The sequence below is a fragment of the Oryctolagus cuniculus genome, chromosome 6 (assembly GCF_051225735.1).
Source record: "Oryctolagus cuniculus isolate XC-2025 breed Fujian yellow rabbit chromosome 6, ASM5122573v1, whole genome shotgun sequence".
NCBI lineage: Eukaryota > Metazoa > Chordata > Mammalia > Lagomorpha > Leporidae > Oryctolagus > Oryctolagus cuniculus.
Window position 1 is genome coordinate 153,889,712 of NC_142872.1, and position 26,707 is coordinate 153,916,418.

The following is a 26,707-nucleotide window of genomic DNA, read 5'->3' on the forward strand; positions in this document are numbered from 1 at the left end:
AAGGAAGAAATGCTTGCGGCATATATGACAAATAAGGTACCAACACCCCATAAATCACTTCTGAGAATGTACCCTAAGAAATCACTAAAGACGCATGCAAACATTTAGTCACAAAAATGTTTGCCTAAGTACTGTGTTTAATGATGAAAATTTGCAAGCAAGATGAATTCCTTGCAATAAGGCACTAAGTAAAATACTAAACAAACTTACCATGGAATGCTATGGGACTATTAAAAATAATATTGCAGAAATATATAGACTTTCATGAAAAGATTATTGTCGTGTATTATTAAGTGACAAAAGCAGAGCACAAGTAATCCATTTATTTTGATTCTGTTTTCCCAAAGGAAATTGTAGGTGTGTGTGTGTGTGTGTGTGTGTATCCATGAGTATCTCAAAAAGGCATATATCTCAGAATTAATAATGACTATTTCTGGTGGATAGAATATTTCTTGAGTTTTTTAAAAATAGAGAGTATACATTGCTTTTGTAATAAAAAAGAAATTAAGAAGTATATATAACCAACTTAATTTTGGGAACAAACCTCAAAAATAAAAGAACACCTCAAAGGAAAAGCAGTCAAGAGACATAAGTAAGCTGTGTTCATTAAAAAATGTTTAATGAGCCAGAAAATAAACGTGTGAGTGTTTATTCTTGGTAATAAAGTAGCATTCAATTACAACAAAAATGAGATGCCTCTTTCTTTTTTCCTCTCCATTAAACTGGAATGTTCTCCTCCAAGAAAGAAGCACACCTGGATAGGGCGTGCAGGGAAACGTGCGAGCTCACAGGTAAAACTCTTCCTAAAGAACAATTTATCAAAACGTAGAGACTCAAAATGTTCATTCACAAATGTCTGGGCATGACTTTTTGGATATGACCTCCAAAGCACAGATGACAAAAATAGACAAGTAGGGTTTTACCAGACTGAAAAGCTCTGTACAGCAAAGCGAAGGATCAGCAGAGTGAAGGGACAACTGGCAGAATGGGAAAAAACATTTGCAAACTATGCATCTGATAAGGCATTATGTTAAAAATATGTGAGGAACTCAACTCAACAGCAAGGAAACAAATAACCCAGTTGAAAATGAGCAAAGAAGCGTGGGCCTCATGGCACAGTGGGTTAAGCTGCAGCCTAGGATGTCCCCATCCCATGTTGGATTACCTGGTTCAAATTCCAGCTGCTCCGCTTCTAGTCTGACTTCCTGCTAATGTTCCTGGGAAGTAGCAGATAATGGTTCAAATAGCTGAGTCCCTGCCGTCAATGTAGGTGACCCAGACTGAGCCCCAGGCTCCTGGCATGAGTGTGGCCTAGCCACAGCTGTTGAAGGTACTTGGGGAGGGTGGTGATCTCTCTGTCTTTCTCTCTCTCAGTCTCTCTTTCAAATAAAAATAGTTCCTGGCTTCAGACCAGCTTAGCTCTGGCTGCTGTGGCCAACTGGGGACTGAAGGAGCGAATGGAAGACCTCTCTCTCTCTCGCTCTCTCTCTCTCTCTCTGCCTTTGCCTCTATGTAACTCTGCCTTTCAAATAAATAAATTAAAAAAATAATAAAAATAAAAAGTAGAGAAACTGAAATGAAGTCTGGCATTTAATTAATAGCAAAGTGCCAATGTTGGTTTCTTCATTTTGACAAACGCCCCATGGAAATGAAAGATCATAAGAACAGTGGGGTGTGGGTGAGGGGTATGGGTAACTCTGTACTATCTTTGCAACTTTTTTGCAAATCTAAAATTAGCCCCAAATACCAAACTTATTTTAAAATCTGAACAGTATGGATGTTCTTCAAAAAAATTAAAACTTGGATTGCAATATGATTCAGCAATTACACTTCTAGGATGTATTCTCAATAGAATAGAAAACAGGGTCTCAAAGAGACATCTGAGGGACTGGCACTGTGGCACAGCAGGTTAAAACCCTGGTCTGCAGTGCCAGCATCCCATATGGATGGTGGTTCGAGTCCCAGATGCTTCACTTCTGATCCAGCTCTCTGCTATGGCCTAGGAAAGCAGTGGAAAATGGCCCAAGTGTTTGGGCCCCTGCACCCGCCTGGGAGACCTGGAAGAAGCTCCTAGCTTTGGGTCAGCATAGCTCTGGCTTTTGCAACCATTTGGGGAGTGAACCAGTGGATGGAAGCTAGCTCACTCTCTTTCTCACTCTCTCTTTCTCTCTCTCTGCCTCTGCCTCTCTGTAACTCTGCCTTTCAAATGAATAAATAATAAATACACCTTTTTTTAAAAAAAGGTCTCTCCCTCCTTCTTTCTCTCTGTCACTCTGCCTTGCAAATAAATAAAGGAAATGTTTAAAAAGAGAGAGACATTTGGACACCCATGTTCAGAGCAGCTATTCACAATGGTGGAAACAACCCAATGGTTCATGGACGGGTGAATGGATAAGCAGAATGTAGTACATGATCAAAATGGATTATTATCCAGCTCTAAGAAGGAAGGGGATTCTGGCCCATGCCAACTCATGGATACACCTTGTTCATTAGGCTACATGAACATAGCCAGGCACAAAAAGACAATGCCTCAGGATTCGTCTCACACAAGGTAGTGAAAGTGGTCCGATTCATCCGGCAGGAGAGGAGAAAGGTGGTTGCCAAGGGCTACAAGGGGAGGAGAAAGAGGAGCTCCTGTTTCATGGGTACGGAGTTTCAGTTTCACAGGATGAAAGCATTCAGGAAAGGACGGTAGACGGTTTCACAACAGCGTGAATGAACTCAATGTCACTGAACTTACATGACACTTGGAATGGAAAGTTTTATGTTATGTGTGTTTGCCACAATTAAAGAACTAAATTTTTTTAAAAAATCTGAGACTTTTAGTAGCATGCCCAGGGTCACAGGGCAGCAACAGGACTGAAAGCCTGAGTGGTCTGATCAAACTGGATGCCCTTCCTGGTGCTCCACACTGTGATGGGAGAGAGTAGACAATAAGAGTGGCTCCAGGAGGTGTCCATTCACTGCCTGAAATTCAGCCATTCCTGGCTTCATTGTACTTTAGGGACACTGGGTTGTAGGGGACACAGGTGGCTTATCAAGTCCTGGCTCTGCCACTTGCTGACTTCTCTGGCCCTGATTTACAAGCGATCTCAGCTGGATGGCTGTTCAGAGGCTCAGGAAGACAAGCCTGACTGGGTAGTGACTGGAAGTGATCGGGCAGGGCTGGTGCCAGCATGACCATGAGTCCTAGAGGAAGAAGACGTTGTTGGAAGTATTGCAGGAGGTGCTCAGGGAAGAGGAGAGGGACCTGCATGGCAGAGGACAGCTGAGCCCTCAGAAGCACATTGTAGAGAAAAGAAAAGGGAAGGAGCAGGCACAGTTAGATACAGTTAGATGGGGCCTGGTGAGAGTGGGAGGCAGAAGGCTGCACTGCTGAGAGACTGTCAGTGAGGGGGGGAGACTTGGATTCAGGAGGTCCAGCTCAGGGGTTGCAGAGTCCAAGAGGAGGAAGAGATGGAAGCGATGACTATGAGTATGAAGATGACTGAATGGGTGCATCTCCAGAACATAACCTCTGGACACTTCGAGTGGAGGGGCCTGTCCTGTGAGACCAGTAAGAAAGAGGATGAGTAGCCAATGTTGTGGTACAGTGAGTAGAGTTGTCACCCATGACATAGGCATCCTATATGGGTGTCGGTTCTTGTCCAGGTTGCTCCACTTCCAATCCAGCTCTCTGCTAATGGCCTGGGAAAAGCAGCCACAGACAGCCCAAGTGCTCGGGCCCTGCCACCCACATGGGAGACCCAGATGAAGCTCCTGGCTCCTAGCTTCACATGGCCCAGTGCTGGAGTTGTGGCCATTTGGGGAGTTAACCAATAGAAGGATGACCTCTCTAGCTCTGTTTCTCCCTCTCTGTGATTCTTTCAAAATAAATAAATCAACCTTTGGAGAAAGAGAGAGAGAGAAGGAGAGAAGGAGAGAGAGAGAGAGAAGGAGAGAAGGAGAGAGAGAGAGAGAAAGAGAGAGAGAGAGAGAAGGAGAGAAGGAGAGAGAGAGAGAGAAGGAGAGAGAGAGAGAGAGAAGGAGAGGAGAGAAGGAGAGAAGGGGAGGGAGGGAGAAAGAAGGAGAGAAGGAGAGAGAGAGAGAAGGAGAGGAGAGAAGGAGAGAAGGAGAGAAGGGGAGAGAGAGAGAGAGAGAGAGAGTGAAACGCAGGCTTGCAGAGCATATTCTGAACACAGGTAGCCTTTGCCTGCCCCTGCTCCATCAATGCTGACTCCTCTTGGCCCTCTCATTTAAAATAGGCTCCCAGCCTGGTGCATCTATTCCTGCCTACTACATCAATCACTTCCCCAGAGGCTGATGACAGTGCAATTTGTATCTCTTCCCACAAACCAGGGACATCTGTAGCCATCTGCCTGCCGGGTTGTTGAACTCAATCAGTCCGCAATCAAGGGTACCCCATTTCCCACCCACGTCTGCACCCTCTTCCTTTGTCTCTCTCCCAAATGAATAGTACCACCAGCCCGCCAGCACCTGGAAATCAGAGATGGTTCCTCCCTCCCTCCCCAGATGGCTTTACCTTGTGGATTTGTTCTCCTGAGCCTTCTTTGTACCCAGCCCTTCCTCCGCACTAAGTGACCACTCCCTTGTTTCTCTCGAAGGTTTCTGCTGCCACCTCCTAGCTGGTCTCTTTGCTTCTTGCCAAGCTCTACTGACATCCATTCTTTATGACAGCTGTGGGAGCTTTCTAAGGAGCAAAACAGCTTGAGTCCCATGCCTGCTTGCAGTCTTTAGCGGCTTCCCATTTTATCGAGGCAAAGGCTAAATTACTCAGCATGGAATTCAAGAGATCTCAGGATCCAGTCTTTTCTTCTCTGCTCTAAACTTTCACGACTTTTCCAACAGTGACTCATACTCTAGCCGTGCTGAAACATTTGTAGTGTATCACACTCCACGTGGACCCAAACACCCCCTCTCTCCTCTTTGTCAGACTGGAAAACTCCAACTCTATTTTTCAAGTTTCAACCCAGGTCCCACCTCCCCTGGTATTCTCTGCCCAGTGGACGCTTCTTTTTGTGCTTCGACCACAGCCGGCACCCACCCCTTTTCATTCTGCTCCCAGACTATCCAGGACATGCATTCATTCATTCACTCACAGATTCTACATGCAATCACTGAGCTGGTGCTGGAGATGACATGGGCAGCTCCAGATGGACGTATATGGTTCTTGTCCATTAAACCAATAGACAATGGTGATGCCACTGTTGGCCTGTCTGACTGACTCAATAAGCCTTTGCTGAATGACTGATGGTCTTGTTCTCCTGTGCCTGGAGACCTTTAACCTGATTGTGCCCCATTCCTGGAACACTTCCTCTGGTCTCTGTAGCTGGCTTCCTCTTGCTGGTTAGATCAACACCCCTCTTGCTCCATCCCTGTCTGGTCCTTCACCCAGATCTACTGTCACAACAGAACTGGCTGCTGTTGAAATGACCTTGTTTATCTATCTGCCTCTTCTCCTTAGAATCTGAGCCTCTTGAAGTGGGCTCCTTGCTTCTCTTGTGGTCCATATAGTTCAGGTGGTTTGCACAGTGCCTGGCATAATAAGTGCTTGGAAATCTTTGATAAAGGAATGAATGGATTTCGTAGATAAGGAAGCAGACACAGAGGAGGGAAAGACTAGCTCTGAGTGTGAAATTACTTAATTATAGACCTTATATTAAAAAATCATGGGAATTGTGGTGAGAGAACGGATAGTGGCAATTCAAAAATAATAACACAATCAACTAGGCTAGGGGGTGAAGTCTACAGAAATGGGAGAAAACGTGCTCACGGCAGAGCCAGAGATTGCCTGCCATCTGATATGAAGAAATCAACAAAGAAAGCACCATTGCGTCACTCTTTTCTTACCACCTCCCTTCTGACTCTTGGTAGGATTATTTAGGAAACAACATCTCTCATGTGGTAAAGGAATATTTAAAGTTTAACAGGTCCTTCAGCTTCATGTGAGCTTCCTTGTCTTCTATTACGGGAAAAATTAAACATTTTACATTTTAAAATAGCAGCCATAAGGTATTAAAATTTAAAATTTGTTATTAATATAAGGAGAACAGATTTCATGTACCTCATAAGTCCAATTCTAAGAAGATAAATGTATTTCCCCCTACTCTCTCCCTCAATCCCTCTCCTTACTTTCTTTAAAAATTTTTGAAGATATTAACATTTTAAAACAAATTTGTTTATCTTATCTGTTAACGCTGCATCCATTCATATATCTACATAAAAATCTACTTATATGTATCTATGCCTTTTAAAAAGTCTAGGCTTTATGTAATATTCATGAAAGTTATTTCAGGCTGATAAAATCTGTTTTTGTTTTCTGTGTTTTTCTGCATAGCTTTAGCTTTTTATAATGTATAAATATTGTGTCACTTTTGGAAGAGTAAGTGATTTAAAAATTTGGAAGCTGATACAGCAAAATGTTCTTTGTAGGTAGTGCTATTAAGATATTATTTTTAAAACTTTACTTTTTCATCTACTTGGAAGGCAGAATGAGAGAGTGAGGGGGGAGAGAGAGCGAGAGATCTGCCATGTACCATTTCATTCTGCAAATGCCAGCAGCAGCCAGAAGGCAGGAGCCCAGAATTCTGAGTCTTCCGTGTGAGTAGCAGAAGCCCAAGCACTTGATCTATCATCTGCTGCTTCCCAGGATGCATTAACAGGAAGCTGGATCAGAAGCAGAGCAGCTGGGACTCCAACTGGCGCTATGATAGGGGATGTGGGTGTCCCCAGCAGCAACTTAACCTGCTGCGATGCAAGTCACCCCTAAAATATTATTTTCTCCTTTGTCTTTTTACTGAAAAAAAAATTAATTCTAACAGAGAAAGTTTTAAAAAGTAAAAACGTGAATCTAAGACCAGTGTAGTAGTGTTAGAGACCCAGAGAGCAGGTACTGTCACCATGAAAGCTGAGTGAGCCCTGGTGAAGGTTCCTGCAGTCAGCAAAGCAGGGCAGCAGCTAACGGGATGGCTGGAGTCCCATCCCTAGGACCCAAGAAGTGGGACTGAGGTTGCCACTGGAAGCGGGGTCTCCCATGACATCTAGCAGGAGAATGACTTCCCCAATATCACAGTTGTGGGTTTCTGGGTTTCCTGCTAACGTGCGTTCTGGGAGGCAGCAGGTGATGGCTCAAGTACTTGAGTCCCTGCCAATCACGTGGGAGACTCAGACTGAGTTCTGGACTCTTGATTGGTGTTGGCATGGCCTTGGCCCTCGTGGGCACTTAGGGAGTGAACAAGCAGATAGGAGATCGATTCTCTCTCTCTCTCCACCCCACCTCATGTCTCTGCTTTTCAAATAAAATAAAGAAACTTTCAAATCATATTTTAAAATTCTCCACCGCACCTGAGAAACCATTTAAACATATCCAAAGCAGATTCTCGCAGCTTCTAGAACCCCCTGCACCGACTCTGAGATTCGTAGTCTTCCTCACTCCCCCTCTCAAAATGTACATGACAATTGTAGCCCAGGGGCCTGTCTAGTCTCCCACAGCGCCGGGACCACAAATGAGTGTGGTAACAGGTGGTAGAAGAGCATTTGCTGAAGATCGCTATTTTTCAAGAGAGGAGAATTATTCGCATGGGAGAAGGAGAAACTGAACCGGCCACAGCGGGAGGAGACAAAAGCCCTCCTAGGGGCAGAAATGATAAAGGATGCAGCAGTACTGGGCAGAGAGAAGATGCTGCCTTCGCTTCCGGGATCCTGAAATCACTCATTTGTGTGTCCGACTTCCTTCCAGTGTCTGCGTGGGGTTCGTCTTTCACGCCCCTTACCCACGGCCTAGCAAGGTACCCGGCTCCCAGTCGTGGTCAATAAATGCAGAGCTCGGAGGAGGCAGCGTCTTGCAGACGGAGCTTGTGTCCCGAACGCAAGATGAGCACACCCCACGCGGGAAGTCCGCGTCCTCCTGCCCCCTCCCCCCACCACCTTGGAGGGCCTGCTGGGCCTTCCAGGGGGCTAGTTTAATAATGTGTGGCTCAGCTCTAGCCCCGGGTTGGGGGAGCTGCGCAGACAGGTGGTCGTCTGCGCGCCTTTGCAGCTCAGCGCCTGGGGACAGCGGGAGAGGGCCAGGCAAGAGCGAAGGTGCGCGCGCCCCTCCCCAGACTCGCGGATGCTGAATGGTACCCAGAGGCGCTCAGATCACCGGCGACGGAGCTCAGCCAGCCGTCTTCTGCGGAAACTAAACCCACTTCAGAGCCCTGGTGCTTCGATTCACTAAACTCGCCATCCCTATCTGGAAACTGGCAAGAAATCCTTGGCTCCAGGACTCTGGGAAGGGCTGCGGAAAGCGCAGGGCAAGTGCGAGCGGGCATCACCGCAGGGTTCCCGAGGGCTTGGCAGGGCCCGAGTGTGAGCGCAGCGAGGACCCCAACCCCCCAGCCCCAGCCCCAGCCCCGCGCAGTGTGCCCTCCCCCGCACCATCTGGGTCCTCGGCGTCCTGGCACAGGCCCGCCCGCCTCCCATAGCAGCCCTGCCCGGCGTGGTGCCCCTGCGTTGCGGGGACAGCGGGTAGAGATGCGTGCGCGGCGGCCGCAGCGGAGCCGGCGCGCGGGGACCGAGGACGCACGCGGCCGGCCGGGCGGCGCGCGCTCTCCCTCCCCCGCGGCCCGGAGCGCGAGCCGCCGTGACGTCACGGGCCACCCGCCAGCCCCGCGCTCGCCGGGCAGAGCGCGTGCGGCCGCTGAGCACATGGGCCCGCGGGTCGGGCAGGTTCGGGGCGGCCGGGACGAGGAGGAGCCCCGAGGAGCAGCTAGCAGGCATGAGCCTGGGCTCTCCCGGCACCCGCGAGTGGATTTCCACGCGGACAGGAGGTGGGCGCCCGGGTGACCCTGGAGACACGGCTGGAGCCACCTTCCAGTAAGTTCCAATTCTGCCCTCCGCTTTTCTGGAAACTCGAGAGCCTCGGCCTTCGGGCAGGGATGCCGCCCTGGTGTCGTTGGAGAACGGAGAGGGGCTTTTCGGATTCCGTCGTGCGTGTTAACCCAGCGCGTCCCATCACCACGCTCCAGGCTGGCAGCGAGTTTGGGCGTCTGGGGAGGGGCGGGAGGGGGCGCGGGTGGCACCGAATGGCCCGCGCCTGGAGGTGATTCTGGCTTTATGCACTTGATCAGAAGCGTATTACCTAATCTCTAAAAATAGACCCCTCTCCAATCAGTACCGACCTGGGGCCGCAGATGCGGTTTGGAGGCCCCTTTTGTGAAACTAGAGGTCTGTGAAGCCTGCGATGTGCCCTCCATCCTTGGCCGTCCCTCCCCTCCCCCCCCCCCCCAACCCCCTCTCCCAGGGCTGGGTGAAGGTGATTTCCGAAAACTCAGTAACTGGTGTGTTTTGAAACTTTCTCCCCTTTTGCATTGCATTTCTGGCGTGGCTGGGTGCCCGTGCACCCTCATCGTGCTAGTTCCTTCTGGATGGAGTGTTGATTGAATTAGGTTTATTTTCCCTTGGCTAATGGGCTCCTATTGATGCCAGTGTTTGTGGTCTGGGTGTAGACTTTCAGGAAGCACAGCCGTGAGGCTGTGGCTCCATCTCGAATTTTCCTGGTAGTCTGCAGGCCTGGACTCTTCTCCCCTTGTGTTGCGCTCCTGACTTCCGACCCTGCCAGGAGATTGGGAGGGCTCAGAGACAGGAGGGTGAGGCTTGGGGTTTGTTTTCGAGAGAGGCTGGCGGCCCCTTCCTGCCCCCTCCTCACCCCCTCCACTCGGTCAGCCCCGCTGTTCCCCGGGGCGGTTTGATTGCTGGAGAATTGCATGGACAACACGGCTGTGTGTGGTGGGTAGATGGGTGGGTGGGGTCTGTCTGCCGGTCTGTTATAGGATGTTGCTGACCCATTTTGCATAGAGGCAGTGACAAGTTGAGGCTTGTTCCCCTGACGCAGTCCTGTGGTCATAGCTCTTCTCTCTCAAGCTGTAACTGGCAGACAAGGGGGCTGCATGGATCCTTGGACCCCCGTGTGGAAGTTCCTGAAGGGTTTGTTTGGAGAAAACCCTCCCGAGAGCAGCAGGCTCATCATGGCTGTGAAAATCCTGCCGGCCTCGCCTCCACTATGTGAGTTACATCTTGGAGGTGAGACCTGCCTCGTGGTCTCAGGCACTGGCACCAGGGCCAGACCGGAACTTCACCCAGGGGTCTGGCGCTGGGGAGGTTGGTGGGTGGGATTGGGGGCTCCAATGCTGTGCCCTAGAACCCCCAGAGGCAATTGTTGCTGTGGTCGCCTCATTGTTCTGCCTGGTTAAGGGGGGCTTTTTTTTTTTTTTAAATTGTTACTTCACCTGCCTAGAACATAGAATTTTGCATGAACAGCTTCTCTTGAAAAGTAGAAGTCAGTTTCTTTTTCTGATCGATTTTCCTTTTCTTTTCTCTTATGCCGCCTCCCCCCTTGAATGCCATCTGCTTCCGGGGCTGGAACTTTGCTGAGTTGGGAAAGCGTTTTCCTCTGGGTTCTGGAATATCTGACCCCCACTAATTTGTGTGGCTGCTGGTCTGCAGGCCCTGTGGATTCTTGTTGTCCCTGCTTCTTCTTGAGGGATTTTCTGTCCCACGTGGTGGTCAGGCAGGACTCTGGACCCTGTGTGCCAGGCCAGAGCCTCCTGCCCTCCTCCCCGCCTGCAGGACTCTGGACACCTTTCCCTGACAGCACTGCTAAGGAGTGGCCTGGAGAATAAGGCACCTTTCCTCTCTGTTCCTAAGTGCGAATGTCCCTGGGTGTGCTCAGACCAACGGCAGAGCTGAGGCTCTTGGAGCTTTGCTGGTCTGTGTTCTGTTTTTGTTTTCTAAATATTTATTTGAAAGGCAGAGTGATGTGGTGGTGGTAGGGTGCAGAGAGAACTCTCACTCTCTGGTGGTTTACTCCTCAAATGGCCACAACAGCAGGAACTGTGTCAGGCCAAAGCCAAGAGCCAGGAACTCCACCCAGGTCTCCCATGTGGGTGGCAGGGACCCAAGTACTTGGGCCATCGTCCGTTGCTTCCCGAGGTGTGCAGCAGCAGGAAGCTGGGTGGGAAGCAGAGTAGCTGGGATCCGATCCAGTCGGCACTGCAGTGTGGGATACACGTGTCCCAGACCGAGGCTTAACCCATTGCACTGGGGTGCTCGCCCCCGATTCATGTCCTTGAGAGGTAGCCAGAGGGCTGCTAATTGATGGCTTTATGTAGCTGTGTATTTTAGACGTCAGATGGGCCCTTCTGGATACTCGGGCTTTTTATTTTCTGTTTCCTATCTTGGTTGATTGTGGACCTGGCATCCTTCCCCCTTCCCCTAGTGCCAGTTAGTGATCTCCTTAAGAGACCAGGACCTCCCGTATGTGTACCTGATGGCTGTGATGGACCCAGAACATTATGTGGAGTAAACCTGACCTCTGATGGGTCCTATGGACAGTCACGTTTACATCTTCCCTGAAGTCCAGGGAGCACAAGGCCTGACAGCAGCACACTGCCAAACGGGTTCCTTCTGTAGGAGCCTCCTCTGTTCTGTGTCTGGCTCCAAGCAATCTAATGGACTAATAGCAGTAATAATAACAATAACTAGTAATACCAGTATACAATGTAGTACAATTGTACTGCATCAGAATTCTAGGAGGGTATTTTAGAAAATTCTTGGAAAATGAAATTAAAATATAAGTTGAGGGGCTGGCATCGTTGCACAGTGGGTTAAGCTGCTGCGTGCAATGCTGTTCTCCCATATCAGAGCACCAGTTCAAGTCCCAGCTGCTCTGCTTCCGATCAAGCTCTCTGCTAATGGATCTGGGAAATCAGTAGATGGGAGACCCGAATGGAGTTTCCGGTTCTTGGTTTCTGCCTGGCTAAGACTTGGCTGTTGCAGCCATTTGGGGAGCAGCTCAGCAGATGGAAGGGCTTTCTCTCTGTCTCTGCCTCTCTGTCACCCTGCCTTTCAAATAAAGAAATAAATAAATTTTACAAACAAAATAAAATGTAAGTAATTTGGATGCTAAAAATTTTGGAATCCATTTTTTTTTTCATAATACTTTCTGGAAATCATGCAAATATATGGATTTGAAATTTAAAAAAAATTTATTTACTTATTTGAAAGTCAGAGTTAAAGAGAGAGGGGGGAAAGAGAGAGAGAGATCATCCATTCACTGGTTTATTCCCCAGATAGCTGCAATGGCTGGGACTGGGTGAAGCTAGGAGCTTTGTCCGGGTGTAGGAGCCCAAGCACTTGGGTCATCTTCCTCTGCTTTTCCAGGCCATGAGCAGGGAGCTGGGTCAGAAGTGGAGCAGCCAGGACTTGAACGGTGCCCATATGGGATCCAGTGTCCCAGGTGGCAGCTTCACCAGCTACACCACAACACCTGTGCCTGGATTTGGATTTTTTGCACCAAACTGAATTTATCTTTCAATGCAATTTTCCAAGAACTTTTTTGAAGTACGGTGTGTATCAAGGCAAAAATGTTCTTCACATTTAAGCCTCCTACAACCCTGCAAGGCAGTTACAATGCCCAGGAATGGTGGAGTTCTTGTGTATAAGGCTTGGTTCAAAATGCTTTGTTTATGTCACCTCATTTAGTCTCCCAACAATCCTGTATGACAGGATTATTATTATGATTTTGCAATTGAAGAACTGACATCTCAGAGGTCAAAATTGTTGTCTGGTAAGCGTAGGGAGCTGCAGAGCCACTGGGCTTTGGGCCAGGCCCTCTGCTCCCCTGAGCCCACTGTAAAACTCAGGGGACAGTAAAAATGATCAAGCAAATAACACTTTCTGGCCTTGAGTAGGAGGATCGAGTGTGTCCTTCTCCCTCCTACCCACCTCGGGTGCACATAGAAACCTGGATATCTTGCGTGTCAGTGCCGCTTGTTCTGTCTGCCAGCATTGTCCACTGTGGTGGAGCAGACCAAGACAGAATGGCTACCCTGCTGGGGAAGTTCTCGGCTAGGGGTCTGGGAAAGGGGTCCTCTGAGGCCTCTGGTAAGAGGTCAGAAGCCCCTGGTGTGATGCAGAATCTATCGCCATTTGCAGAAGGCTGTATCCAGGCATCCCGCTTGATTTGGTGGCCCAGATCTCTCTCTCTCTCTCTTTTTTTTTTTTTTTTTTTTTTTTTTTGACAGGCAGAGTGGACGGTGAGAGAGAGAGACAGAGAGAAAGGTCTTCCTTTTTGCCGTTGGTTCACCCTCCAATGGCCGCCACGGCCTGCGCACTGTGGCCGACGCACCGCGCTGATCCGAAGCCGGGAGCCAGGTGCTTCTCCTGGTCTCCCATGGGGTGCAGGGCCCAAGGACTTGGGCCATCCTCCACTGCACTCCCTGGCCACAGCAGAGAGCTGGCCTGGAAGAGGGGCAACTGGGACAGAATCCGGCACCCCGACTGGGACTAGAACCCAGTGTGCCGGCGCTGCGGCTCAATAGGCTAATCCTCTGCCTGCGGCGCCGCCCAGATCTCTTTAGGACTGCCTCCTGGATTTAATGGCGTGGCAGGAGGTGGTGGTGGTGGTAGTGGTGGTGGTGGTGGTGAGAGCGAGCTCACCCCCCCCCCCCCAAGGGGTCTGCATGCCTGCTTCTCGCCTGGCTGGGTTTAGGGCCTGTAAAGACCTTTGAATCACATCCTGGGGGCCCCTCCCCAACTGTGTCGTCAGAACCAAAACCAAAGTCAGGCCATAAAACAAAAGAGTCTCGTTTTCTTTTTAAATTGCAGAATCGTGAGTTGTCTCTTTTTTCTTTCTTCTTCCTGTTGTTTTGGGGGGAGGGGGCTGGGTTTGGGGTGCCTGTCTCTTGTCCATTGTTGACTGTGAACTTCCTGAGAACAGAGACATCTGGTGCTTAACCCAGGAGGCCTGTGTTGTCTGGGAGGAACCAGCAGTCCTGGTCAGTGTCTTCATTCTCTTGAGATGTGAAACAATTTGACAGGTGGGATGCAGGGAGCTTGCCCGAGGGAGTAGGGCAGCAGCAAGGGGGCACCTGGGGTCATGCAAGACAGCTGGGCAGTATAGACTGGGGATACTTTGGGGCAAATTGCTTTATCTCTCTGATCCTCAGTTTTCTTGTCTATAAAATGGGTTTGACAAAGAAACAACCTCCTGGGTTGCTGCAAGGAGGAAACAGGTGATGAGCAGAGGCGTTTGCAGAGGGCCTGCACTCAGACTGAGCCCTCAGGAAGAGTTGGCAAGTCTCACTGTCACAGTGACTGGGTTTTATCACTTCTTGTGGCTGCATGAAGTGGTGGTTTCTGAATACATTTAATGTGCAAAGTTAACATGCTGGTTACATAGACGTCAGATGGCTGTGACTTCACTGCAGTTCTCTGTAAGCATCTGAGAGAAGCCCCCGCTGATAGGATAAGCAGACAAGTCAGAAGCAGTGTTGGGAAGGGCTGGCACCAGGGGCTGAGACCCGCAGTCAGTGAGTGCCCTGCTGAGCAGGTGAGTGTCTTCCTGGCAGTGGCAGTACAAACACTGAGCAAACTGGAGGTAATTGTTCTCATTTGTGTCTTCAAGACTCTGTTTTCTGGCCCTCAGGTTGGCTACTGTGTTTCAGATGGATAGATTCATTCATTCAGTGAGCAGTTCCCCCGTGCCAAGGGCTGTTCTAGCTCCTGGAGTTCAAGTAAGGAGCCCAGAGACACAACTCCTTGCCTCCCGGTGGCTTTTCTTCCAGTTAAGCCACACAATACGGACAGGATGGTCCCCAGAGAGAAAGAATACAGATGGAGGCAGTGCAGGCAGAAAGTGACACCAGCTCCGCACAGGGTGGGCCTGGGACTGCCATGTCAGTGTGTGGTAGCTGCCATGTGGTTGGCTGTTCCTAGGTTTAGCATTGTCTTTGCTTTGCATAGGCAGTAATGAGGTTGTCTCCTGAATGGCAACCTGCCCTTCTCCCATTCTGCCTGCTGCGTTTTATTTTCTTCCATAGGATTTTATCTTCCTGATGTGTCCTTCACTAAATTGCAAGCTCTGTAAGGCCGAGGGCTGCCATTCCTTCATTGAGCAGTGTTCTTTGTGCCTGGCACCGTTCTGGACTGGGGACCCAATGGAGCTTATGGTAGTGCAGGATAGAAGCAGAAGAACCAGTACACACAGGAAATGAAGGTGTCAGGAGTGTACTCGAGGGTCATGAGTTTAAGGGGAGCCAGCAAAGCAGCGTCGGCAGTGTCTGGAGGGCTGGGTGGGCTGCTGGCCGGTCAGGCAGGCTGCGTCTAGACGGGACGCTGCAGCTGTCCTGGAGGAGGGGCAGGGGTTGGTCTGGAGACAGGGGTTTCAGGCCCAGGATGAGCCTGCGTGGAGGCCCGGCACAGGAGTGGGCCTGTGAGATGGAGCAGCAGCAGGAGGAAGAGGAAGAAGGCAGAGATGAGAGCCAGGTGGCGAGCAGTAGAGAGGGACAGCTGCGTGGCAGGCAGCAGTGCGTCCCAAGTCCGCAGGCCGTTCTTGCCCTGTGAGCTGGGGATGTGGGGGGCCACTGAGGGGCAGTGAGACGACTGCATCTGAATGAGCTTTTTCTGAAATGGTCACTCTGCTTGCTGTGTTGAGAAAAAGCTAAATCCCAATCCTGAGTCCCAGGAAGCAGTGTGCAAGTAAGTGGTGTCGTTGCCTGGACTAGGCTCACGGCCGTGGACATGGCCACCGGAGTGGACTTCGGGGTTGTTCATTGCTGTGTCTCCAGAATCTAAAACTGTGCTGTCTGAGGGTGGGTGTTACGCCCAGCAGTAAACACACCAGTTAGGGTGCCGGCGTCACACACTGGAGTGCCTGGGTTCGGCTCCCAGCTCTGATTCCTAATTTCAGCTTCCAGCTCATGCTGACTGTGGGAGGTGGTCATGACCGCTCAAGTAGTTGGATCTCTGCCGTCCATGTGAGAGACTTGGATTGAGTCCTTCAGCCCTGCCCAGTGCCAGCTGTTGCAGTACCTGGGGAGAGAACTAGCAGATGGGATCTCTCTCTCTCTCTCTCTCTCTCTCGTTTGTCTGCCTCTGGGAAAAAAGTAAAGCTATGCTGTCCAGTATGGTAGCTGCTAACTCTGTGTGGCTGTTGAGCACTTGAAATGACAATGAGATTTGCTGTATGTGTTAAATACGTACCAGATTTCAAAGACTTAGTATGCAAAAAAAGGAATATAAAATATCTCATTAATCATTTCTCCAATATTGACTACAAATTGAAATGATAATGTTTTGGGTATATTGGCTTTTTTTTTTTTTTTTGGTCCAGAGTGTTTAATTATTTATTTATAAAAAGAAGCTATTTCTTAGCCCACGTATTTCATATTTTGTAGTTCAGGAACACGGGTCAGTGACAAACTTCTGTGGAAATCAATTCAGAGAAATTATTTACAGCCCCCAAATCACTTTGCACTCTGAAAAATACCAGCTGTCTTCATCTAGAAGCCTTTCATAGAATCATAATTTCTGCAGAAATCTGTGTGTGCCTTCTTTCTTGGTTCAGCCACAGCAAACTTACATAGAGCTGCCACCCCCAAGGAGATGGCAAACACTCCAGTGATAGGAAACAGCAGATGTTTTGCCAGAAAGCCCAGCCTCTGAGGTTTCACCAAAGCACTGGCCACCATGGTGGTTACTGTTCTCAGCACTGGTGTTCTTCCTGGTTGGTAGAGAAGTGGACCAGTATGTTGGATTTAATGCAGTGTGTTACTAAAATTAATCTTCCTATTTCTTTTTGCTTTATTATAACTATTAGAAAATATAAAATTAGGTCTCTGGTTGTATTCTCGTTGGACAGCACTGCTGTGTAGCAGTGGGGGCCTTCTGTATGAATAAGTGAGTGCCTGGCACAGGGAATTAATTCTGCAATGAATGAGAAACTGTCCTTGTCTTCAAGAAGCTTCCGTGGTTGGAGAGAGGCAAATTGTTGCTGATGGGAGAGAAAGAGGGCAGGTCTGGTGTGGCTGAGAAGGCTGAAAATCTCACCCAGGTGGGAAGAAGCATGCTTGAGTCGCCAGTCTCAACATGCACCTGGCTGACGGCCTGCTGGGAGCAGTGGCCGGCCATGTATACTTGAGGCCTTGCGTCTTGGGACCACTGAGGTGACAACTGGTGTGGGAGTGGCAGTGGCAGGTGATGCAGGCATGGGTGACGTACTGTCTGAGGCCCTCAGTGACTGAGCAGAAGCGTTTTCAACTGGCTCCTGCAACTGGCACTTTCCAAGAACTAGACCTAAGGAACCACCTTCCGGTTTACATTTAGAAAGATGGCAAAGGCACATGGAGTGTGGACTTCAGGAAGAGGAGGTTCCCTGGCTTGGACAGGCCAGGCGCTGGAGAAGTGGAACTAAGACTAGGGAGATTTAAATGATCCTTTCTCAAGTGAAAGAAATATGAACTTAGCTTAAAAATATTTATTACTGCTTCACCTTTCTATTGGTACTCTGTCTTTTTTTAAATGGTTGCTTTTATTTATTTTTATCTTTTTGAAAAGTAGAGTGCTAGAGAAGGAGAGAGAGTGAAAGAGCCAGGAGCTAGGAGCTTCTGGGTCTCCCATGTAGGTGGCGGAGGCCCAGGCAGCTGGGCCATCCTCTGCTGCTTTCTCAGGCATATCAGCAGGAAGCTGGATAGGAAATGGAACAGCCAGGACTTGAACCAGCACTCTGACATGGGATGCCAGCTTTGCAAGCAAGGTCTTAACCTACTGTGCCACAGTGCTGGTCCCTGACATTTACCCATTTTAATATGCAATACTAAGTGTTTTGATAAATGCATACAGGTGTATAACATAATTGTATGCTTGTTATACTCAACCTGAAGGATGTCTCCATAACACCCCAAAATTCTCACCGCTCCCTTTTTGGTCAGTCTCCTCCCTCACCCCCACTTCCTGACAACCGCAGATCTGTTTGCTAACCTTAAGCAGTTTTGCCTTTTTCGGTGTGTCGTATGCATGGATTCATAGAGTCTGTCTTTGGTTTCTCTCACTTAGCTTAGGCATTTGAGAGTCTTCTGTGCTGCCACCTGTGTCTGTGATTTGCTAGCTAGAACCCAGAGGCATGGATGCACTGATGTTATCTTTCTCCAGTTGAAGGACATTTGTGTTGTTCCCACAAGTCACGAGTTGCATGTTTTAGAATGTGCCAGAAATAGGGTGTCTGACCCAAATGTTTGTGTGGCTGGTGACATTGGACCCTCCACCAGAGAGCATGTGAGGGGTGCTTCAGAGACCAATTTGGCAGTGCAGTAAAACTGGAAACACATGTGTACCACCCCACTCGGGGTAAATGTGAGACTTCACCGCCCAGGCTGTGCATTGCTTAAGGGTCTTTGGAGACGGATGTGAATGTCTAAACCCAGGACTGGCAGCATCCGTATCAGACTCACTGTCCTCAAGGGGCTGGGGGCGAACTGGGGCTGGTGGTGAGGCTCAAAGCCTATTTTGCCTTTAATGATTTTTTTTGTTCTTATTTATTTTTAGAATGTATTTATTTGAAAGGCAGAGAGACAGGACTGTCGCTCCCCCTCTTCGTGGAGGAACAACACAGGACCCTGCGCTGTTCTTTTGTCTGCTTGGCCCTCCCCGGGTTTGCTGCTGGTTCTTCCCAGGTTGGCTACCGTCCCTCCACCTCGGTGGAGGGGCGGGCCCCCTGCCACTTTCCCCACTTCCGCAGGGGAGCTGCACACCGCCGGCCGGCTCTCTCGGGGGCTGCTCAGGTGTTCCTCTTAGATGTTCCTGGTGCATGTTGTCTCTCTCCTCCTTTATAGTCCTCTTCCACCAATCCCAACTCTGCTACCCACACGCCGAGTACGCTGCTCTCCTCCAATCAGGAGCAGGTCCTGCTGCTTATTGGTTGAACTGGAGGCAGCTGTGTAGAAGCTGTTTCCTCCCTTTTCAGCACCATATTGTGGGAGAGCAGATGCATTAGAATAAGTCTTTATTTTATTTATTTTTTATTTTTATTTTTTTTTGACAGGCAGAGTGGACAGTGAGAGAGAGAGACAGAGAGAGAAAGGTCTTCCTTTGCCGTTGGTTCACCCTCCAATGGCCGCCGCTGCAGCCGGCGCACCGCGCTGATCCGATGGCAGGAGCCAGGATCCAGGTGCTTTTCCTGGTCTCCCATGGGGCGCAGGGCCCAAGCACTTGGGCCATCCTCCACTGCACTCCCTGGCCATAGCAGAGAGCTGGCCTGGAAGAGGGGCAACCGGGACAGAATCCGGCGCCCCAACCGGGACTAGAACCCGGTGTGCCGGCGCCGCAAGGTGGAGGATTAGCCTAGTGAGCCGTGGCGCCGGCTTAGAATAAGTCTTAATTCCAGTAACAGTCTAGTCTGAGTTGCTCCCATTTGCTCCCCACACAGGACCTGGTTACTCTCCGAATGCCTGCAGTATCCTGGCTGGGCCAGGCAGAAGCCAGGGGCCTGGAACTCAGTCTGGGTCTCCCACATGGGTGGCAGGAACTCAAGCATTTGAGCCATTATCTGCGGCCTTCCAAGATGCACGTTAGCAGGAACCTGGTGTCACAAGCGGCGCCAGCACTGGAATGTAGGCACTCCACTGGTGTGGGATGCAGGCTTCCCAAGCAGTGGCTTAACCACTGCACCAAGCCCTTGCTCATAATGCTTAAAAACTTAAAAAAATTTTTTTGACGAAAAACATTGTGCTTGGCCATGTTTATGGCGCACCTGGTGATGTTTTGATACAGTGTACACTATGTGATGTTCATATCAGGGTCAGCCTGTCTCTTTCCTCAGAGACTTGTAGTTTCTTTGTAGCAAAAACATTCAAAGACTTTTCTTCTAGCTATTTTGAAGTACATGATCTGTTACGTTATCTGTAGTCATTTTACAGGGCAGGGTGCACAGTAGCAGGAAACTGGCATTGGAAGTGTAGCCAAGACTTGAACCCAGGCACTTCCCCATGGAGTGCCAGTGTCCCATGTGGTGTCCTAACTGCTGAGCCAAATGCCTGCCCCTCTTTTCATGCTCCTTTTTTTTCTTTAGATTTATTTTTATTTATTTGAAAGAGTTACAGAGAGAGGTACAGACAGCGAGAGAGGTCTTCCATCCGCTGGTTCACTCCCCAGATGGTCACAATGGCCAGAGCTGCACTGATCCAAAGACAGCAGCCAGGAGCTTCTTCCAGGTCTGCCACGTGGGTGCAGGGGCCCAAGGACTTGGGCCATCTTCTACTGCTTTCTCAGGCCATAGCAGAGAGCTGGATCAGAAGTGGAGCAGCTGGGACTAGAACTGGCGCCCATATGGGATGCTGGCACTGCAGGCCAGGGCATTAATCTGCAGCGCCACAGCGCCAGCCCCATCATGCTCTTTAGAAGACAAAAACTGACACCTGCACAAACCACTTGCATATTTAGAAAGAAAAAAAGACTGGGAGCATGTATGACAAGTGTTTGTGGTTGTGAATTTCATCTTCTTTAGTTTTTCTTAAGAAAACTTTAAAAAAAAAAAAAAGATTTATTGTTGGCCGGCGCCGCGGCTCACTAGGCTAATCCTCCGCCTTGTGGTGCCAGCACACCGGGTTCTAGTCCCGGTCGGGGCTCCGGATTCTGTCCCGGTTGCCCCTCTTCCAGGCCAGCTCTCTACTGTGGCCAGGGAGTGCAGTGGAGGATGGCCCAAGTGCTTGGGCCCTGCACCCCATGGGAGACCAGGATTAAATACCTGGCTCCTGCCATCAGATCACCATTGGAGGGTGAACCAACAATAAAGGAAGACCTTTCTCTCTGTCTCTCTCTCTCTCACTGTCCACTCTGCCTGTCAAAAAAAAAAAAAAAAGATTTATTTATTTACTTGAAAGGTGGAGTTACAGAGAGACAGAAGGAGAGAAAAAGATAGAGCTCTTACATCCATTGATTCACTCCTCATGTGGCCACAACAGCCAGGGCTGGCCCAGGCCGAAGCCATGAGCCAGGCGCTTCTTCCAGGTCTCCCACGTGGCTGCAGGGGCCCAAGCACTTGGGCCATCTTTGCTGTCCTTCCAAGCTCATTAGCAGGGAGCTGGATGGGAGGTGGAGCAGCTGGGACCAGAACCAGCGCCCATATGAGATGTGGGCACTGCAGGCGGTGGCTTTCACCTGCTGAGTCACAGTTCCTGCCCCTTCTTTAAGAAAACTTTGTGTGAGGAGTCTACTTCTTGCAGCATATGTGAAGGTTCTGAGACAGGGAACTCCGTGTCCATGGTCATCGCCCCTCCCCCAGCCCCTTCCAGGGCAGGCCATGGAAGGGGAGCCGGGGCGGCCATTCTGGGGCGTGGGACTGTCCTCTGACCTTTGCTGTATGCTTAGTTCCCTCCCGCCTGAGTCTTTTCTGTCCTCTCCCCACGCCTCGGTGGCCACAGGCAGTATCTTTCCCCATGGTGACTCTCGACATTCCACACATGCTTTCTGCATTAGAAAGACATTCCCTTCATGCTTCGTCCAGGCCAAAGGAAAAGCCGAGCGCCTGTAAAAACCGAGAGTGCCACAGAAAAGGCTGACCACCCCGCCAGCGATCAGAACATCTGCAGGATTCCTTGGCAGCCACTAGGTCAAGGAGGTTCTCACAGCTTATCCCGGACACCCTTGACCGTGACTGTGCAACTGTCTCACTTCCCCACTCTGCAGAGTAGCGGCTCCCGCTGAGAGGAGAGGTCCTTGGCTGGAGCATCCCCCTTCTGCCTGCTCCAGCTCAGGCTGTGCTCCTAGCCCAGTGAGCTTTTCAAATGGCAAACTAGATCCTGACACTCAGCCACTTAAAAGCTTTTAATGGCTTCCCATTATTAGTTGAGAACCTGCTGCATAATAGGCTCCCAGTGAGTATTTATTGAATTGCCTAACAAATGGTGGAGTGGGGATAAAGAATGCCGCCCTCTCCAGCCTGGGAGGCTGAGTGCTTTCATCCTGCTTGTCAAGTCAGAGGCAGCAGGTGCATTCGGAGTGTGAATGATTTTGAAGGTCTGGGATGATGCTATTCTCAGAGGATTTGTGTCTGCAGATTATTTCCTGAGATTGTCTCTGACACACTGAGAGGATTAGCCAGCCAGGGGGACGTGGCGGGCTTCAGTCCCTTTCTCTGCTCTCTCCTAATGAACTCCTACTTATGCTCTATGACTTTGTCTAGAGGTCACCTCCTCCGGGAAGCATTCCTTCTTCTCCCCAGGCTGCTTCTGAGCGTGCCGCTTCTGCTCAGTCCCCGCCGGGCTGCCTGCTTGTGAGTCATGACATTTCACAGCTCTTTGTGTTATGCTGTGGCAGGGGGTTCCTGTCCAGGGTTGCAGACTCAGCTGTGAGGACGGTGAGCACCTTGCTAAAGAAATGCATCAGGTGGGCCCACGCCAACAAACAGATCCAGTGTTGCCAGAGCTTCCACTGTTAGAAGAGAAGCCCTTATTTTGTCTTTTGGCAGACACACACACACACACACACACACACAGCTCTCATCCACTGGGCTGGGCTGGTGATTGAGCCAGAAGCAGGACACTGTCTCCTCCGTGAGTGGCAGGGACCCAGTGACTTGAGTCGTCATTGCTGTCTCCCAGGGTCTGCATCGGCTGGAATTGGGAGCTGGAATCCGGAGCAGAGTCAGAAATCTCACCCAGGCACTCTGATGTGGGGTGTGGGCATCTTAACCACTAAGCCAAGCGCTGACCCCGTCACCCCTTTTTAAACATAAACTCTCCTAACTTGCAACTGTTTTCAATTCAGATTTTTAAGAAACACTGAGAGATCCAACAAAACATTTGCATCCCGGTGGTCTCTGGGCCAGTAGCTGGCAGCAGCTGCTGATTGGAGCTGTCTCCCATCGCCTGGGCTCCTGGAGACTTGTTCCATCTTTCCTTTGTGCGCTCCCAGTGCCAACAGGGACCCTGCACGTCCTAGTATGTGCTCCCCTGCTGGCGTGCTCATTATTGACTTGAATGCTAGCTCCTTGGGCCCCCTCCACCCAGCCCTGCATTCCCCACTGTGTGTGCATGAGCTATGATCCTGAACTGCCTTTCAGCTCCCTGTGCACTTTAGTGAAAGGCCGTGTGTGTCTGTAAAAGTCATCATTTCCTGCATTCCACATAGTTCAGTTCTTTTCTTTTCCCTCTTTCCACCTCCTCCACATATGTTGGCTTTTTTTTTTTTTTTTTTAAATGGAGGAAGCCAGTCCTTTTGTGTCCTGCTGGCTCACACAGTTCTCTGCATAGGGTGGGCGGTGCTGATTCAGCAGTCATGGTTTCCGGCCAGCTCACTCACTGACCGTCCCCCCTGGTTGGTTGGCCCTTGCTGGTTCCCCAGCAGGGCAGCAGGGAACCACAGTGATTTTCAGATTTCTCTTCATTGACAGTGAGCAATCAGAGCAAAATTCCTTAAAGAAACAAACCAGCTCCCATGACGAAAAGAGCCCTAGCCCATCTTGTGCAGTGTTTCACAACTATCTTTGTTTTTTAAAAGATTTATTTATTTGAGAGGTAGAGTTATAGACAGAGAGAGGGAGAGACAGAGAGAAGGTCTTCCATGCACTGGTTCACACCCCAAATTGTCACTGTAGTCAGTTTATCGTTTTTTTTTTTTTTTTTTTTTTAGATTTTTTTTTTTTTTTGAGAGGTGGAGTTACAGACAGTGAGAGGGAAAGACAGAGAGAAAGGTCTTCCTTCCACTAGTTCACTCCCAAAATGGGCTCAACAGCCGGAGCTGAGCCGATCCCAAAGCTGGGAGCCAGGAGCTTCTTCCGGGTCTCCCAGCAGGTGCAGGGGCCCAAGCGCTTGGGTCCTCTGAGAGCTGGATTGGAAGAGGAACAGTTGGGCTAGCACTGGCACCCATATGGGATGCCGGCGCTGCAGTGGAGGATTAACCTACCGTGCCACAGCGCCTAGTTTATCTGTTTCTAAAAGACTTCTCCCAGCACCTGGGGAGATGCAGCTGGGACCAGCTAGGAGCCAGGAGCTTCTTTCCGCTCTCCCACGCGGATGCAGGGGCCCAAGCGCTTGGGCCATCTTCTCCTGCTTTCCTAGGCCATAGCTGAGAGCTGGGCCAGAAGAGGAACAGCCCAGAAATGAAACAGCACCCAAATAGGATGCTGGAGCCGCAGGCAGAGGCTTAGCTACGGCACTAGACGCCCCCCTCACCCCCCAGTTGGTATCTTACTGAGCATTGAGGAGGGAAAGGTGGAGCTATGGGAGCTGCCACGATGCCTGCACCTGTGCAAGGCTCTCTAGGAGACAGGAAATAGGAACTCTGCATCCTGCGACCTGGAAGAGGCTGTTCCTGCCTTTGAGAGATGCAGAGCGAGAGAAGGGGCATCAGGGACCACAACATGACATTAACATGGTTACAAGCCTGCATAATGTTGTTTAGTATAATCATAGCTACAGTAGAATGGCATCGGGTAGTAAGCCCTGAGTGAGTGAGTGCCAGTTAGTTTGAAGAAGTTTTTCCGTGTTAATTCACATGCACAAAATATATAGGTGGAATTTCCCTTCTCCCAAATGCTTGGCACCAGAAGTATTTCAAGTTTCCGAGTTTTTCGTGGGTTTTGAGGATATTGGCATTTATATACTGAGCTATCCTAATCTGAATGCAGAATTTATGTTTCATATTCACCTCTCATGGAGTGTGCGATGTACAGGACTGTGCAAGGCTTGTGGCTCCCCGGGTGAGACGTACGGGGATCCCTCTGAGCTGGTGTATGGGCACACATGGCCACGATACCAGGATGGGGTGTGGTCCTCAGAGCCACAGACTGTGCCATGCTGGAGCTCAGGAAAGGAAACAGCTGGTGGCCAGCGAGGGCATCCAAGAGGAGGTGGCTTTGGTGGGTGATCCTGGTGGACAGGTGAGCTGAGGGCCAGGTGGTCCAGGAGCTACTTCTAGGGGAAGTGAGCTGGGAGGGAGGTGGATGGACAGACAGCCTACGGGGTGCAGCACAGGAGGAGATGGCTCTGTCTGTCTTAGGGGCACTCGAGTGCTCAGAGTCCTCGTCTCTGTTAGGGAACACTGACTCCCGAGGCTGTGGCATTCCTCACGGTGGCCAACACCGTGAGCATCCACTGGTGAGAAGCACAGCGCCTCTGGTACCATGTCAGTTACTACTCAGTCCAACCTTACAGGCTAGGCACTGTTTTCAAACTCAATTTTCAGATAAGACAGAATGAGGCTCAGAGAGGTTAAGTGACTTGCCCAAGTTCACACATCTGTTCAAAGATTGATCAGAGGGGCCGGCGCTGTGGTATAGCAGGTAGAGCCACCATCCACAGTGCCAGCATCTCATATGGACGCTGGTTCGAGTCCTGCTCTCTGCTATGGCCTGGGAAAGCAGTAGAAGATGGCCCAAGTCCTTGGGTCTCTGCACCTGGGTGGGAGAGCTGGCAGAAGCCCCAGGCTCCTAGATTTGGATCAGCCCAGCTCTAGCTGTTGCAGCCATTTGGGGAGGGAACCAGCAGATAGAAGACCTCTCTCTACCTCTGCCTCTGCCTCTGCCTCTGCCTCTCTGTAGCTCTACCTTTCAAAAAAAAAAAAAAAAAAAAAAAACTTTAAAAAACAAACAAAGGAAAAAGATCAATCAGAACCGTGATCCAAGGGCAGAGATGGAGTTTGGAACCAGTGAGTTAACTCCACATCTGGAATCTTACGATTCCCCAGGAAATAGAAGTCCTTTTTCCCAGGTAAAAGGTTTCTTTATTTCCACCTCCACTTTCCTGATAGGTTTTGTTTCTGTTTTTCTTTTAGTATTGTATCATGAAAATTCACATGAGAGGCAGAGAGAGGCCTGGGGCTCTGGTTGATGAAGTCCCCCTGCACCCTGCACCTGACTGTGCCCACTTTCTAGTCTCCAATGCCAGGCCATGCTTTCCTGGGGAAACTCAGGTCATTTCAGCTGGCCTCAGTGTGACACGCCATCTGTCCCTGCGCTCTCACAGCAGCAGAGACATCTCGGTAAGATCAAGGTCAGATGGAGTCACCTGCACCCAGAAGCTCCCGGTGGTTTCCAGGCGCCCTCGGTGACCTGCCAGGCCCCCAGAATCAGGCCCTGTGGCCTGCGGCCTCCGGCTGTGCTGTCTTGTTACCCTGGGTGAGGGATCTCCAGCCACAGTGCCTCGTCCTCCCTGCGCCCACCACCCTCGTCCCTGCCTCGTTTCCTGGCTTAGCTTTGCTGCTCTCCCATGTTCTGCTTGGCCATTTTTCTGCCTGTGATCTGTCCCCTGTAGCAAATAAGCCACAGGAGCAGAAGCGGCCTCCCTGTCTGCCACACGCCCAGTACCCGGCCTGGAGGAAGTGAGAGGCATCTTTGTATTCTCATCTTGACCAAACCTGCGGGGTGGAAATCACTTTCTCCACCGGCCAGAGGAGGAAGTGGAGCTCAGGGAAGCAACTTGAAGGCACATCTGGTGCCTCCCAGGCCTCGAATCGGGGCCTGGAGCTTGGCCTCCTGCTCTCGGGCTTACAGCCTCAGCCCAGCAGGTTGGGAACCTGCACTCCACAACTGTTGGGGGAAGACAGGGAGGAAGCTGGGTAAAGATCTGTGGACATCTCACCTCTGGCTCCTTAAACAGAGATGTTGTCACCTAGGGCCCAGCATCAACAGGAAGGTGTGTTGCAGGCAGGGGGGCCCCATGGCAGGACTGTGGGCCTCACACGGGGGTGGGTCCTAGTGATCAGCTCCTACTGTATGCTGCCTGTCATTTGTTTGGCTCCTACTGCATGCAGAACACGGTGCTGGTGCTCTGCAGGTTTTGACTTATTTAGTCTTCCTAGCAAACCCTGTGAGGTGTCTGATATGATTACCACTGCCATTTTACAGATGTGAAGATTGAGGCACACTTTATTTTTAGAAAGCTTTTACTTAATA

At 50.1% G+C, this 26,707-nt stretch overlaps 1 long non-coding RNA gene and 1 pseudogene across 43 annotated transcripts in view; one reads left to right on the top strand and one right to left on the bottom strand.

Moving 5' to 3' along the window:
- The first annotated feature begins 8,615 nt into the window (after nucleotides 1–8,615).
- LOC103348133 (uncharacterized) overlaps nucleotides 8,616–26,707 on the top strand; it is a 263,711-nt gene continuing 245,619 nt past the window's right edge. For 29 of the 43 annotated variants that reach the window (XR_016235946.1, XR_016235949.1, XR_016235940.1 and 26 more), the window contains exon 1: nucleotides 8,652–8,856. This is a non-coding gene — a long non-coding RNA (uncharacterized LOC103348133). Of the gene's footprint in view, nucleotides 8,857–9,905; nucleotides 10,045–26,707 lie in introns of those variants that run through there. The other 14 variants (XR_016235943.1, XR_016235936.1, XR_011389556.2 and 11 more) reach the window with 6 other exon arrangements.
- On the bottom strand, nucleotides 16,287–16,635 carry LOC149126339 (cytochrome c oxidase subunit 6C pseudogene; annotated as a pseudogene).